Source organism: Nicotiana tabacum, chromosome 11, assembly GCF_000715075.1.
Source record: "Nicotiana tabacum cultivar K326 chromosome 11, ASM71507v2, whole genome shotgun sequence".
Lineage (NCBI taxonomy): Eukaryota > Viridiplantae > Streptophyta > Magnoliopsida > Solanales > Solanaceae > Nicotiana > Nicotiana tabacum.
This window is the reverse complement of record NC_134090.1, coordinates 174,853,599-174,870,141: the sequence shown is the minus strand read 5'-3', so window position 1 is coordinate 174,870,141 and position 16,543 is coordinate 174,853,599. Positions and strand designations below refer to the sequence as shown.

General features: G+C 37.4%; 1 non-coding gene across 1 annotated transcript; it reads right to left on the bottom strand.

The window, feature by feature from the left end:
* Positions 1–15,815: 15,815 nt before the first annotated feature.
* On the bottom strand, positions 15,816–15,920 carry LOC142166655 (small nucleolar RNA R71). The gene has a single exon (XR_012697058.1). It is a non-coding gene; the product is annotated as a small nucleolar RNA R71 (small nucleolar RNA).
* Between the last annotated feature and the right edge of the window lie 623 nt (positions 15,921–16,543).

Here is a 16,543-nt window from a genome sequence, read left to right as displayed (position 1 = left end):
ATTTTAATTGATTTATGGGATGGGATATATATATGTGAAGTCTTGAACACGAGAAGAAAAAAAGACAGACAGAAAAAAAAGAGATTGAAAAAAAGCTGAACATTTATTCCGAAAAAAAAATTGAAACTCTCAAGAAAAGAAAAACATACAAAGAAAAAAAATTGAAAATTAGAAGAGAAAGTAGTACACACCTGATAAATATTCTGGTATACAGGTGTAGAAATTAAGGGTTGAAGATTAACTAGCCTTTCAAAAATCTGAAAATTTCCCTTGGTTTCTGTCCGTTATTTTCGGCATTCCTGGATTTTATTTTGAATTTTTCAAAGCTGTCACTGGGATTTTCGTTGACTGGTTATTGCTGGTTATTGTTGCTGTTGCTGTGTTACGTATTACGTTGCTGACTTTCTTCTTCTTATATTGACAATATCAGGTACACAACTGTAATTTTGGCATTTTGTAAGCTGAAATGAAGAATGGAGTGTTAAATTTTTAATTTAGTTTAATTTAATTTTTTGTATTGTATTTAGGTTATTCATGTATTATTATTCCGTAAATCACTGTCATCGGCATAACTAGGCATATTATAGCGACATATTAAATAACGTCTTTACCAGATTATTAGGAAATATATTTAAACCTGATTATTAATTAAAATTGTTTAAATAAAAAAATAGAAGAAATAACGTAAAAATGGCGTTATTGAATTAGTTTGGCAAAAATTAACTAAGTTCCTTATTCATAAGGTTTTTCGTCAACGATAAGTTAATCCGAATCAAGTAGTCAATTTCAGTTATAACATGAATTAGTTTGCAAACAAGTATTAGGACATGATGAATTAAAACAAAGTTAGTTAATGTTAAATTGTTTAAATTTTTAGAAATATGATTTAGTACTCAAGTTTTTATTTTTATTTCTTTCAATTTTCAGTATTTGTAAATAATTAGTTTCAATAAGCTTAAGTCTTACTAACAATTTGAATTTTAATCCAACTATGGGATAATTAGTTTTTTTTTATTTTTTTACTTTTCGATAATTCCATGTTGTATTTATGATTATAATTTTATTACTTTCTGTTAATATTTGTTTTTCTCTTCTATTTAATATGTCATTTTCAAGAATGTAGATATTGATTTTATATTTATAAAAAACTTAGTAATAATAAAAAGGTTGTCATTAAAGGATATTCTTAAAGGATTTCGCTAAAAATAAATAGATAGTCTTACTAACAATTTGAATTTTAATCCAACTATGGGATAATTAGTTTTTTTTTATTTTATTTTTTTACTTTTCGATAATTCCATGTTGTATCTATGATTATAATTTTATTACTTTCTGCTAATATTTGTTTTTTCTTCTATTTAATATGTCATTTTCAAGAATGTAGATATTGATTTTATATTTATAAAAAATTTAGTAATAATAAAAAGGTAGTCATTAAAGGATATTATTAAAGGATTTCGCTAAAAATAAATAGATGTAAATAATACAAATGTATAGGATTCTCCAATCTCATTTATTTATTTAATTATTTTAAAAAATTACTTAGAATTTGGGATGGATTGTTTAGTGAATTTCACTTCCTTCCCAAAAGATAATGACGCGTTAGACTCTTTAGGCGCGATTTAATTAATTTTACCTTCTTAAACTCGGATGCGCATTTCATGCGACCCAAATCTAAATCCTAAAACATCAAATAAAATATGTTTCGTATTGTGGGTGCATTTCATGTGACACAATCCAAAGATATGTTTTAAGCGATGTTCACATTCCTAAAAAATAATAATTATAATAATAAAGCGGTAAAAGATAAAATTTGCACATGGTTCATAATTGTATTAAAAATCAGATAAATAAGCCGAATATAACAGTTGAGCGACCGTGCTAGAACCACGGAACTCGGGAATGCCTAACACCTTCTCCCGGGTTAACAGAATTCCTTATCCGGATTTCTGGTACACAGACTGTAATATAGAGTCATTCTTTTCCTCGATTCGGGATTAAAATTGGTGACTTGGGACACCCTAAATCTCCCAAGTGGCGACTCTGAAATAATTAAACCAATCCCGTTTCGACTGTCCTTTAATTGGAAAAAACTCCCTACGCACCCCGCGGTGCCGGAAAAAGGAGGTGTGACACTACTTCGTTGAATGATTTCCCAACCGCTAAAACCAAATGGGCATAGTAAGTTGGTTCCAAGGCTTGAAGGAAGTAGTCTACCATTTCACTCTCCTTCATAGGAGGATCCACTCTTGCTGCCTGTTCTCTCCACCGGAAGCCATACTCTCTGAAACTTTCATTGTGTTTCTTCTCAAATTTTGTCAATGATAGTCGATCTGGGATGATTTCCAGATTGTATTGGAAATGGTATGCGAATGCCTGTGCCAGGTCATCCCAGGTGTACCATCTCCCATGGTCCTGGCGTGTATACCACTCCAAAGCTGATCCGCTTAAACTTTGACTGAAGTAAGCCATCAATAATTCATCCTTTCCCCCAGCTCCTCGCATCTTGCTACAGAAACCCCTTAAGTGGGATACTGGGTCGCCGTGCCCGTTGTATAGGTCAAATTTGGGCATCTTGAAGCCAACTGGTAATTGTACATTGGGGAATAAGCACAAATCTTTGTATGCTACACTGACTTGCCCACCTAATCCTCGCATGTCTCTGAACGATTGTTCTAGACTCTTGACCTTCCTGAACATCTCTTCTTGTTCAGCATTTTTGGCTGGCTTGTCAATTTCGGTTGGGAGATCAAAACGAGGAGCAGTTGAATGGATTTCGGAGGCTTTGAGGGTGGGCTCCGGGGGTAATATTGGTTGTCCTGGGCCTGGAATGTAGGCTCACTAGGAGATTTGTGGAATGTAGCAGGGGGAGGTGCTATGAAAACAGGAGTCACAGGTGGAGGAAAGTATGGAACTGGTTTTGGAGGTGGAGATTGCGGTGTCTGAGAGGTGGTGCCTCGGTAGTGCTGGTAAATGGGGAAATTTGGGGATAATTTAGTGGTAATATTATCCTGAGTTTGGGTCATTGATGGAGCAGGGTTATTTGGGTAAGATGGGGGTAACTGTCCTGTAGACCAGGCTTGGTACATCTCAGCCATTTGCTGCTTGAGTTTAAACATCTCTTCTTTCATTTTCCCGACATCCATCTCCTCTAGCTCCATACCTGTGTCAACATCTGGGATAGACATACTTTCGGGTATTGGTCCTTTTGATCTCGTGTGATTATGATAATATGCCAGTATATTCTTTAGAGAAACTAACTGCTTGAATTCTAGAAATGAACAAACTTGTTAGTTTTGAGAGTTTAACACATATATAATTACACGTTGAGATGCAATGCTCCTAGACAAATACCCCCTTTCTATTATGCATTTGCTCGGCCGCTTGTGTCGTCCCAGCTTTCTTGAAATTTTTATTGTTCCTCACTTTTATTTTATTTATTATATTCCTTTAATTGTGGTGGTCGAATCTTATAGAGATTGCCTACGTATCATGCTCCCGCATGAATCAGACCTTGCGTAGTTCGGACATGAGGCAAACACTTTTATTCATTATACAAAGATGAACAGACATTACATTTGAAAACTTTGTAAGAAAATGGCTTGAAACACACACTTAAATCAAAATAAAAGATACAATTCTTAACATCTCACAACGTGCCCCACTTTCCACTTGTGTTGTAAATTAATAGATTATTTGCTCAATGTGGGGCTTGACCTGGATGACCTCCCAGCGTACGATACATCCTTTCCAACTCCATTGCTAGATGACGGGCAAAAATGGGTGCATGCTCTGTAAACCTTTCATAATCCATTCCTTGGCAGTTTACGTAACTTTGAGAGGTGTAGACCGCCAGGTCGTGGATTTGTGCCCTGAAATCTTGGAGACGTTGGTCTTGGTCCTGTAATTGCTGCTGGCGAGTGGTGGCTATATATCTGACACGGTTTTCACGATCTAGAGCTGAATCTAATAGAGCTCGGAGTCTGGCCTGCTCTAATCTTGCATGCGCTCTTTCCCTGTCGATGTCTGCTTGTTGATGTTCTCTGTTGCATCTTCTTGCCTCTTCTAGTTGTGCACGAAACTGATCTTCTGATCGTATCCAATGGTCTTTTTCCTTCTTGAATTGTGCCCTGTCTTCTTCGGATTGCCTTACTTGGCGTTCCTTATTAGATCTGGCCTCTTCATTTAATTATTGGATCCTTTATTTTGCTTTGCTCAACGCCCTTTCGCTTTCCGCAACAATGGAATCATAATCTTGCATTCTTTCAAAAAGATTGGCGATGGTTTTTTGATCCTTCCAGCTCCTCTTTTGTGTCTCAGAAACTCTTTTCATTTTTTGGAATCGAGCATGAAGATTTTCATTCTCACAAGCTAGACTCTTCTTCTCGCCTTCGGCTTCTTGTGCTTGCAAATCTTTCTCCAAACTGAGGCTTCTCAGATTTTCTTTTAGGGCATGGATAGTTGCTTTGTACCCTTTTTCCTTTTCTCCCCAGATCAACCGCTCTTGGATTTTATCATTGAAGTTTTGAACATGGGGTCTTTTTGTTGGCCTTCTCAGCTCAGGCTCTGGTACATCATCCACGCGAGACCGTTTTTCAAACCACCTTGCATATCCAGGATTTATCTCACCCTTTGTAGTGTCTGGGACTTGAGTATTACTTTTCAAGTATCGATATCCATTCCACATCTGCTGAAGTAGAGCCTCGGGAATAGTGGCTTCTGGGTGTAATTCGATTACTTGCATACTCAAATCTTCATCATCAGGAACTACTTGATATCTCCCTAGTTGTCTTAGGACTCTTAGTGGCGCATACGGCTGGATACTTATCAATCCCAATAGTAGCAGATAACTATTTGAGGTTGACATGTGTATCACTTCCCTCATCGGGAGCCATCCCAAAGTCCATTCAATCTGATTTGTCGTTAAAGCCTTTAGATGAGATACCCATGCTTCTATCCCTTCTGGAGCCTGATAATTTTTTATTCTTTCCTCATAACTCTCGATGCAATTATCATTGTTTGACCCATACTGTATGATCTTGGGCTGTTGTTGGAGATGTTCAATCACCCACATTTGCAACAAAATTTTGCATCATTCGAAGACTTTTGCTCCTGATTTACATAAAGTCAAAGCCCGATAAATGTCTGAGAGAATGATGGGGACAATGGTGTGATTTTCTTTGGTGGTGAGGATTTGCACAACTTTTGCGGTGCGAATATCAATTGTTCGCTCTTTGTTTGGGAAGATCATGATTCCTAGAAAAGCCACCATGAAGGCAAAGCGACGGTGAATCTGCCAAGTGTCTTTGTTTTGCTTGTTAGTAAGGCCTTTCTCATGAATTTCGAACCCATCTGACTTTCCGAACCTTGAATACAAAAAGTTGAAGGAACAACATCCATTGATGACATTGCTTTTCCTGATTTGACTGCTGATGTTCAGAAGACCGAAGAATCGATGTACCGAAGGAGCCTTTGTGAATATCAGGCTTTGATTTCTTAGACTTCCGTCAAAACCAGCATATCCAGCTATCTCCTCTAATGTAGGAGTAAGCTCGAAATCAGAGAAGCGAAAGACATTGTGAACAGGGTCCCAAAAAGTTATTAACGCCGCAATCAGATCATCACGGGGTTTAACTTTCATAATATCCGTGAGATTTCCCAAATGCTTGACGACCCATTTTTGACCATCTTCGCCTAAATCATACCACCACATTTGAAGATGAAATAGAAACTCTTATGTATTCGTGGATGGGGGGTTTTGCGTGGTGCTCATTTTGTATCTGAAATTTAATTTAATAAAGTCAAGACTCATTTTGAAAATATACATTAAAAATCATTTTCAAAATTTTTTATTTATTTATTAAAACCTTTATTTCAAGATTTAAAAACTATTATTTTTTTGGAAATTTTTAAAACAACCCATTTTATTCCTTGGTTCTCACCATGATTTCATTTAAGTTGGTCAACAAGCATGTTCGAGGCAAATGAATGCACAAGTAGCAAGTAGGATGCATCAAGATGGTCTTTTTGTTTCAGGTTCACCTGTCCTAGACAGACCCAACCCCTGTATTGAGTCTCCAAGGCCAAATGTACATGATGCAAATAGACGTTCCTACTAGAGATCCGGTACATGGCTGAGTTATTCTAGGTGAAAAACCTGAGGTTGATTGTTCTAAACCTGGCTTACCCAAACGGCCAGTTTGAGTCGAAGCGGGGGCAACGTACCGGGAGCACGAAAGTCTACCCGGCCTAGTTACTTGTCCCAACTTCGTCTTATTTGGTATGACTTTAACAGAAAGGTGGGCCACGCGCGCGTGTGCACCATAAATTTAGAAGACTCAGAAAGAAGGGGTTTTCGTAGCAGTTGTATATATTCACAATTCAAATAATATTAAAGCGGTAAAAAAAACATTTAGCATGTTAATCATATAAACAGTTGAAAATCATACAGTAAATAAAGCCAATTATCGCAGTTATTTTAAGCTCGAATTCTTTAAACCCTGAACCAGTGGTTCTGGGTTACAGTACACTTTGCTCCCCAGCAGAGTCGCCAGAGCTGTCGCACCTCCTTTTCACCGCGCCCGCGGGGCGCGTGGGGAGTTTTATCCAATTGAAGGACAGTCGAAACGGGATTTATTTAATTATTTCAGAGTCGCCACCTGGGAATTTTAAGGCGTCCCAAGTCACCAGTTTTAATCCCTTAATCGAGGAGAATATGACTCTGTTTATTATTCTGCGAACCAGAAATCCTGAGTAAGGAATTCTGTTAATCCGGAAGAAGGTGTTAGGCATTTCCGAATTCCGTGATTCTAGCACGGTCGCTCAATTGTTTTTATTATTGGCTTAATTATCTTGATTTTTACTAAATACGTTTTTATTGCATGATTTTACTACCACTTTTACTTATTGTTTACAATTATATAAACGAATTACGCATACGTATATTCGTATTATATACCTTTCATAATTACGGGGATCATGTCACGCATACGTGTACACAATATAATTGATCATATTATATCCTTTATTACCAATTCATATGTTCGTGATTTAAAAAATAAAATTAAGAACGTCACCCCTCTTATATTTAAACAGTGAACTGCACATCCGGGGTTATATGAAATTATTTTTACATCTTCGAAGAAATCCCTTTTATTAAATATTCGCTCGAAATTGCGCGTACGCATAATTCGAATTGCTTTTATCAATATAATCAGGGTACGCGAACGCATCCCTAATTGTGCAAAATCTTTGTAATAATATTATGGATTTTTCACAAAATTGTTTATTATATCTACACATTTTATATGAAATTCCTGAGAAATTCACATTTAAGGGATGCCTTTAAATTCTTTTAAAAGAATTCACAATTTATTAAATGTTGCCCGTCGATTATAATTTTCGAGTATAAATTATATTCATCCCAACTATTCAAATTCAAAGAAAAAAATAAAAAATTGATTTTTAGCAAATACAACATATATATATATATGCCAAAGAATGAATTGTATATGAAACTAACAAAAATGATTTATGAATGGAAGAAGTATTTTTGAACAATTTTTCATTATTTATTTAGTGCAAATTCTATTTCTAATTACCATTGATATAAAGTGTTGCAATTTGTGCTTGTACATCTCATCTTATTCTCATATACTTGCTTTTAATCCAATAGGCGAAATTAAATTAATTAATTATGCTTATGATTGAGTTGGGATAGATATATATATAATCAAACCAATTTGATTCTCAATCTATATGAATTATTGCTAAACATTAACTTTCACATTGTATAAGTTCCTAAGCCCTTTATTATTAAGAAAGAGAACAAGTCTAGTTGACTTAATAAAATGATATTGCATACAATATTACTCACCATATTTGACATTGGGAACATAGCGGAGGATACTAATGCAACTTCCGACTATTGATGTTAACCATGATCACTATTACGCCATATATGAATAAAATGCAACCAATCATCATCTAGCCTTAATCCACAACCAAACAATCGAAATACACTAACCACGCATTTTCTTGATATTCCCAGAATACTTTATACCTGCCTAACTATGTCGTAAGACTTAATTAATAGCCAACTTCATGCCATATTCCCTATCTTAACAATTCAACCATAACTATACTTTAATGAAATTCTGGAATAGGTAATGTTATTACAACACTTATATGAATTTCAAAAGAGAATGATCAACTGATAATTAACATGTCAAGCATACTTCTATATTAAACAACATGAAACAAAAAAAACTGAAATTTATAATAACAAAAAAAATGGAAAAATAGAATTGCAATTCAAGCTTCATTGATTTGTCATGCTGAATCTCTTTCCAACATAGAATTTAAAAGATAAGTACCTGGAAATGAAGGTAGAAGAAGTAAGTTTCAGCAGTTGCAGCAGTAACAAAATACTGGCAGAAATATCGGTATTTCCACAGATTTGAGCAATAATAAGACCCGAGGAACCCAGATGCACAGTAACAGTATTTTTAAAGAAACTTCATATTTTAACTGAACATCAGATAAATCCGAACAGATTCAACGAAAAGACAATATTTCAGATTTTCAGTTTCTTTTCTGTTTCAAATTCCTATTTCTGATTTTCATTTATGATTTTCTGCTTAATTCTCTTTCTTTCTATATCACTCTAGGTGTATTCTTTCTCTTCAAAATCTGTATTCAAAATCTGACCTTTCTCCTAATCTCTCCTTATTTTTTCTTCTGATTTTTCCTCTCTTCAGTTTTAAAATGTGTCCTCCAAATCAGATTTTTTTCTTTCTCTCTTTCCTTTCTGTCTGAAAAGCTCCTCTCAAGTCAGTCCCAATCCCCCTCTTTTATACAGGTCTGCCCCATCTTTTTTAAGTGTTGCCTGAACCCTTTTCTCTTTTTAAAAATCAGAAAGTTCCATTAAAAACTGCTTTTGAATACTTTAAATGATCTTATCCTGATTTTAAGCAGCCCCATTACCCTTTGTTCCCCATTATTATCTTAAACTATAGCCACTAACATTCCACTTTCAGCTCACTATTATTATCAGATTACCTTCACTGTTTTACCCCAGATATGCCCCAGATTTCTTACTGTAATTACTGTTATTACTGCCTTAAATTCAGCATCTAACACTACAGATTTTAAAATCTGTTTAAGCAGCTATAACCAATCCTAGGATTAACCTCCTAATATAATTGTATTTAACCAACTTTTTGTAAACTTGAATTCAAAACTAACATCACAATACTATTATACTGAATTCGGCCTAATAATTCAACTGCATTTCAACATTGGACTAAAATCAAACAAACACAGGAGCATTGTCAATATACTGACAATGCCCTGTTCAGAAAACAATATATACACAACATTCATTTGAATTTACTGATTTGCAAACAAACATGATTTAATTGGCGAGTATTAATCAGTTGACTATTTACAACATTTGTCAATAATCAGTCTAAAAAAAATAGAAACAGACTGTTTCAATCAGCATTTTCAGAAACAGGATTTATAACACAACTAATCGACGAACTTAATCGAGTCGATTACACATATTATAAACAATCATAAACAAACAGAAACAATTATAATTCTGATCAAATAGACGAGTATGAGACAGTATAACAGAATTGACTAGAAAATTATGAAAAATTAAACAGACTAATGAAACAAACATAGAATACATGTAGAATACACATAAGAAATAGACAAGTACCTCTGAACCTTCAAATTTATTCAGACTAGAACTCCTCTTGGATTCAGATTTTTTGTTTGAAATCAAACAGACCTTAGTCGAAGTATTTTCAACTGAAAATACTTTGACTAAGGTCGATTAAACCTCAATCTTCTATTTAATTTGGGCAGAATCCAAAAATTGGTGTTTCTAGGGTTCTTGAAGGTTTGATTTCGGACTTAACCATTTCTGGTCAGATTCGAGGGGAACCAACAATGACACAAGGGTGAGGGAAACCTAGGGTGATTTGGTGTTAGTTTAGAACAAATCTGGGTAAGTTCTTGTTTGGTTCGAACCTTCAAAAGAAGATTCGAAGAGTTCTGAGGGGATTCGAACCAAACAAACACCGGATCCATAACGAGGCATGCTAGGGGGTACTATGGTGTTAACTAGGGGTTGTTTGGTTTAGATCTGAGTTTGGCTCGAATCTTCAAATGAAGATTCGAGAACTTTCAGCGAGATTCGAGCCAAGCGGATAACATATTCGGATAGAGGGTGTTCAGGGGGTTCTGGGGTGTTAAGGTGGTGACCGGCGGCGTTGTTGCCGCCGGGTTTCAGGCGGTGGGATGTTAGGGCGGCTAGGGTTAGGGGTGGGTTTGAGGAAGATGATGATGAACAGTGGAGAGGGGGGGTGTTAGTTAGGGGCCGGGGTAGGGGTTTGGGCCTTATATAGGGGTGGGGTGGATTGATCTCATCCGTTGGATCAATTAAGATGCACGGTTGAGATCAATCCACTTAACCAAACGTTGTCATTTGGTTGAAGTTCGGGGTCATGGGTTGAACCGGGTATCGGATCGGGTAATGATTACAGGTTAGGTTCGTGGGATCTCAGCCGTTGGTTGGCTTTGATCCAACGGTCACTGATAAACTACGACCAAACGCTGTCGTTTTGACTCGTTTGAATAAGACCGGATCTGGGCTGTTTGGATTGGGCTGTGGGGGGGGGGGGGTAACTTGATTTGGGCCTGGATTTTAATCCATGTCCGAGTTTCATTTTACAACTTGTATTTTTATTTTCTAATTTTATTATTAATCATTAAAATCTTAATTAAAATTATAAAAACAAAAATTACCCTTCTAAAGATATTAATTACCTTTTAACAATTGTTTAACACACAGACCAAACATTAATCAGACAGTGAAATATTAAAACTAGAACAGACACATATTTTTGTGATTTTATTTTTTGAATCAATTATTAAATGCATAATTAAATCCTAGATATGCATGCAACATATATTTTTATTTTTATTTTCATTTTGTTATGACAAAGTAAACATTTACGGATATAAGATAAATATTTAACAAACACCACGCAAATTCAAAAATTACACAGTAAAAGAAATTTATTTTATTTTTGATTTATTTTGGAATAGTTTTCGTAAGGCAAAAATCACGTGCTCACACCTATGTCATCGACTTTGGAGGCTCGTGGGATCAGTTTTTGCCTTTAGCAGAGTTTGCCTACAACAACAGCTACCAGTCGAGTATTCAGATGGCTCCTTATGAGACTTTATATGGTAGGCGATGTCGGTTTATGGTTGAATGGTTTGAGCCGGGAGAGGCTCGGTTGTTGGGTACGGATCTGGTTCAGGAGGGCTTGGACAAGGTCGGGATTATTCAGGATAGGCTTCATACAGCTTAGTCCAGGCAAAAGAGTTATGCAGACCGCAAAGTTCGAGATGTGGCTTTTATGGTTGGTGAGGGGGTATTGCTCCGAGTGTCGCCTATGAAGGGCGTGATGAGATTTGGGAAGACGGGCAAGCTTAGCCCTAGGTTCATTGGCCCGTTTGAGATTCTTGATCGAGTGGGAGAGGTGGCTTATAGACTTGCATTGCCGCAGAGCTTATTAGTCGTGCATCCAGTGTTTCATGTGTCCATGCTTCGGAAGTATCACGACGATCCATCCCACGTGTTAGATTTCAATACTGTCAAGTTGGACAAGGACTTATCTTATGAGGAGGAGCCGGTGGCTATCCTAGATCGGTAGGTTCATCAGCTGAGATCGAAGAGTTTTCCTTCTGTTCGTGTTCAGTGGAGAGGTCAGCCTCCTGAGGCATCGACCTGGGAGTCCGAGTCCAATATGCGGAGCCGTTATCCCCATTTTTTCCCCGACTCAGGTACTTCCTTCTTCTATCCGTTCGAGGACAAACAGTTATTTAAGAGGTGGAGAATGTGATGACCCAAAAGGTCATCACTTGTGTTTCAATGAAATTCTATGTTCCGAGGCCTTAAAAACCTCCCTTAGCACCAGCTCGATTTGCGTGTGCAGTCCAGGTGCGTAGCCAGAAAGTTTAAATGTGAAAATCTGTGAAAAATGATAAGTTTTGACTATAAAATGAATAAATTTGACTTCGGTCAATGTTTTGGGTAAATGGACCCGGACCTGTGATTAGACGGTGTCAGAAGGTCCGTATGAAAATATGGGACTTGGGCGTATGCACGGAATCAGATTCTGAGGTCCCAAGCCCGAGAAATGAATTTTTGAAAGAAAATTATTTTCTAAAATTGTTTAAAGAAATTTGAAATGAAATTTGCTTAGAAGATGATGGTATCGGGCCCGTATTTTGGTTCCGGCACCCGATATAGGTCTTATATATGATTTAAGATGTTTCTGTGAAATTTGGCGAAAAACGGATGTCATTTGACGTGATTCGGACTTAAATTGCAAAATTGATGTTTAAAGAAGTTTTGAAAAATTTCATTGATCTGGAGGTTTAATTTGATGTTCATGATATTATTTTGGTGATTTGATTACACGAATAAGTCCGTAGGATGTTTTTGAGGTTTTGTGTGCACTTGGTTTGGAGTTCCGAGGTCTCGGGTGAGTTTTGGGTAGGTTCCGGGATATTTTAGGATTAAAACCAAAAGTTGCAGGCCTCTGAACCCGCCAGTGCGGTCCGAGGTAGGCCTTGTGCGGTGCGCGGTGTAGGGCTATGCAGCCGCAGTCGACTTTCTGCGGTCCACACATGGGCGCTACTGTGCGGCCACAGTTGACTTTGTGCGGTCTGCACAGGGCACTGGAACGCAGTACCCTCAGGAAGGCCTGTGCCGCCGCAGTCCATTTTGTGCGGTCCGCACAGGGGGTCTGAGAGGGGTATAAATAGACGGCATTTTCAGTCATTGTGCATTTTTCAAAACCTAAAAAACATAAGAGGCGATTTTTCAAACAACATTTCTTCTCCAAATCAATTGTAAGTCGTTTTTACCTAGTTTTCTTCAATCATTAACATCTGTTAACATGATTTCAAACTTCAAATCAATGATTTTCATGGAGGAAATTGAGTGTTTTGGGTAGAACCTAGGTTTTTTGAAAAATAGGGATTTGGACCTCGATTTGAGGTCCGATTTCAAAACAAATTACATATTTGAGCTCGTGCGGGAATGGGTAATCGGGTTTTGGTTCGAACCTCGGGTTTTGACCACGTGGGCCCGGGGCCAATTTTGACTTTTTGGGTAAAACTTTGGAAAACTCATTTTCATGCATTCAAATTGATTCATTTAGCGTTTATTGATGTAATTAAGTAACTTGTGGCTAGATACAAGCGAATTGGTGGAGGAATCAAGGGATAAAGCTATAATTGAAACTTGAGTTGTGTTCGAGGCATCGAGGTAAGTGTTTGGTTTAACCTTAGCTTGAGGGATTAGGAGTTGTGTCTTATTTGCTACATGTTAATTGTGGAGTACGACGTATAGGCATGGCGACGAGTATCTATACGTTGGTGTCAAGCATGCCTGTGAGTCTTGTATTATAGTTGTTATGACTCTGTTATGATTTATTGCACTTCATATGTTATTATCACCATTGTTCCCTTGCTGGGATGTTTGTTTGATATTAATGATCCCTTGCCGGGATGTTTGTTTTGATAGTATTGTTCCCTTGCCGAGATGTTGTTGACATATCATTATTCCCTTGACGGGAAGTTGTTATATTGCTTTTGTTCCTGATGATAGGAAATAATTACGTATTTTAGTCGGTTATTACACTCTAATTTACTGCACTTTAGTTGAGTTTGCGCTTTAATCGCTAATATTTTGCACTAACGATGTGTTTTATGCCTTGTAGGAGTGATTCCGAGCTATATAGATGTTATGGAATGAATTCAAGTAATTTGGAGCTTTGAAGTCTAAGTAAAAGCCCAAGGAATTAAGTTGGGATCGTGTCAGGGGTCAACTTTGATAGTTAAGAATAAACGAAGACTCGAGAGGGCATATTGCGCACTGTCTAGTAAACTACACATAACCTTTTGCTCAAAACTCCATTTTGGCTCCACAATATATGGTTGAAAACCTAACTCAAAGGTATATAACTTTCATGTTTTACGTTTTTCCAAATTCTAAACGGAACAGGATGAAACGCGCGAGATTTGAGCCAACACGAACAAAACCGGGAAAAAGGGTCAGTTGGGTGCCACAGGCAGTGCCTGGCGCCACCTGTGGCGCCAAAAACAGTATGCACAAATAATGGGGCGCCGTGGAGGGCGCTGGGCTGGGCGCTGGTGACGTGAAATATGTCCTATTTTGCCCGGGACAAGTTTATTTCGGCCCTAGAACTACCCAACTGATATAAAAGCAAGACTAAACCTATTTTGAGGGAGGGGACGCCACTTTGGAGTAGATATACACACGGGATCGTGAGGAAGCGAAGAATTCTCAGTTTTCTTCATCTTTTTCTAGTATTTCCAATTGATTCAACACTTATGCAATTGTTTGATTACATCATGAGTGGCTAAGCACCTATTGTTCTGGGGTTGTGATTTAGCCATGAATATTGTTGTTTGATATTAGCTTGACCTTGATTATAATTCACTCATATATGGTTGTTTCTTCAATTCTGTGTTGAATTGCTTAATTGTCTAGCCAACAGTTAGGTTCTATTTACTATCTATGCTATGCTTGGGAAAGCCGTGTTTAGATTAGAGAAGAATTGAAGAGAGCATGATCTTAACCCTTAGGGGGAGCGAATTTGTGGTTAGGATAGGAATATACCTAGTCACCATGCTTAATTAAATATCGTGATCTTAATGCGTTCTTAATAGATTGATTTCATAGGAATATAGGCGTTAATCTATTGAGAATAGGTGAGTAGCTCTTCGAGAGAAGGATATGAGAGCATTTATCGATTAATTAGCAACCATGAGTGAATTATATGAAAGGGAGAGTTAATTAGAACCAATACGATTGGTGAATCGATCACAACTCTGGAATACTTGTCTCTACTGAATACACAACAATCAACTCGTTACTTGATAACTTAGTTATTATTTAGAATTCTAGTGTAATATAATCATATTATTGGACTTTGATTTTAGCTGGATTGAATAACAATTTCAGTGATTTAGTGAGTAGTTTACACAAGTCTCTATGGGTTCGACACTCAACTTATCATTATATTACTTGTCGACCACGTATACTTGCGTGTGCGTTTGGGAGCAACAAGTTTTTGGCGCCGTTGCCGGGGACTTGAATATTAAGTACTTTCTAGTTTTTGCTTTAATTATTTATTTAGTCTAGTTTAACGTTACTTGATTGTTGCTCAGATCTCAGGAACTTTGATTGAATGCGTAGGGTAAGAAGCCAGGATCGACTTTAAGGCTTTGACCTCGAACCTGAGAAAACATTTCACTGAAGGTTGAGAGAATCAAGGGATACAAACAATATTCAAGCACTCATTCAATTTCATGTGAATATGGCAGAGGAGCAACATATGGCTATTCAGGAGGTAGAAATGCCCCGTATTGCTAATGTTACCTCCAGCATAGTGAAGCCTAGAATCATTGGGCACTTTGAGCTGAAACAGAGCATGATCCAGTTACTTCATGCAAACAGGCAATTTATGGGTCTTCCACACGAGGATCCACAACAGCATATTCTGAACTTCTTGGAGATTAGTGATACTTATATCACTAACGGGGTCACTCCAGATTATGTGAGGCTCACACTTTTTCCATTCTCTCTGTTGGGCGAGGCTAAGCGATGGCTAAATGCAGAACCAGCTAATTCCATTACATCATGGAATGATTTGGCAAGAAAATTTCTGGCAAGGTTCTTTCCTTCAGGCAAAACTGCAAAGATCAGAAGTGAGATAGTGGCCTTCAAACAGAAAGCGGGAGAATCTTTATACTCGTCTTGGGAAAGGTTCAAGGGGCTACTCAAAGACTGTCCTCATCATAATCAAACGAATGAAGTGTTAGCTCACACTTTCATAGAAGAGCTACATGTTGAAACAAAGATCGTGGTAGATGATGCAGCTGGGGGTCAAGTGTTGGAGAAAAGCTTTGACAAGATATATGCATTATTGAACAAATTCTCCAAGAGCAATCTGGATTGGCAAGGAGATATGGGCAGACACACAGTACAAAAATCACCAGGGGTTCTCGAATTGGATGTTGTCTCAGCATTGTCAGCACAGGTCTCTATGCTGACCAACCAAGTCAATCAGATGACCATGATCATTAACAAGCAACAAGCCCAACCAGTGCAACAAGTTCAATTATTTTGTGAAGTATGTGAGAGGGTCACATGAGCAATCTATGCCCAGCAAATCCATAGTCTGTATATTTTGTGGGTAATGCAAATCGAGGCCAAACTAATCAGTATGGGGACACTTACAATCCCAATTGGAGGAACCACCCAAACTTCTCTTGGGGTGGAAACCAAGGTCCTCAGAATCTGGCACCTCAACAACAATATAGACCACCTCAGGTTGAACAACAACTGAGTCCTACAAGTCACCTTTAAGACATGTTAAAGAAAGTGATGGCTGAACAACAAGCCCTCGCCGCAAAAATGAGAAAT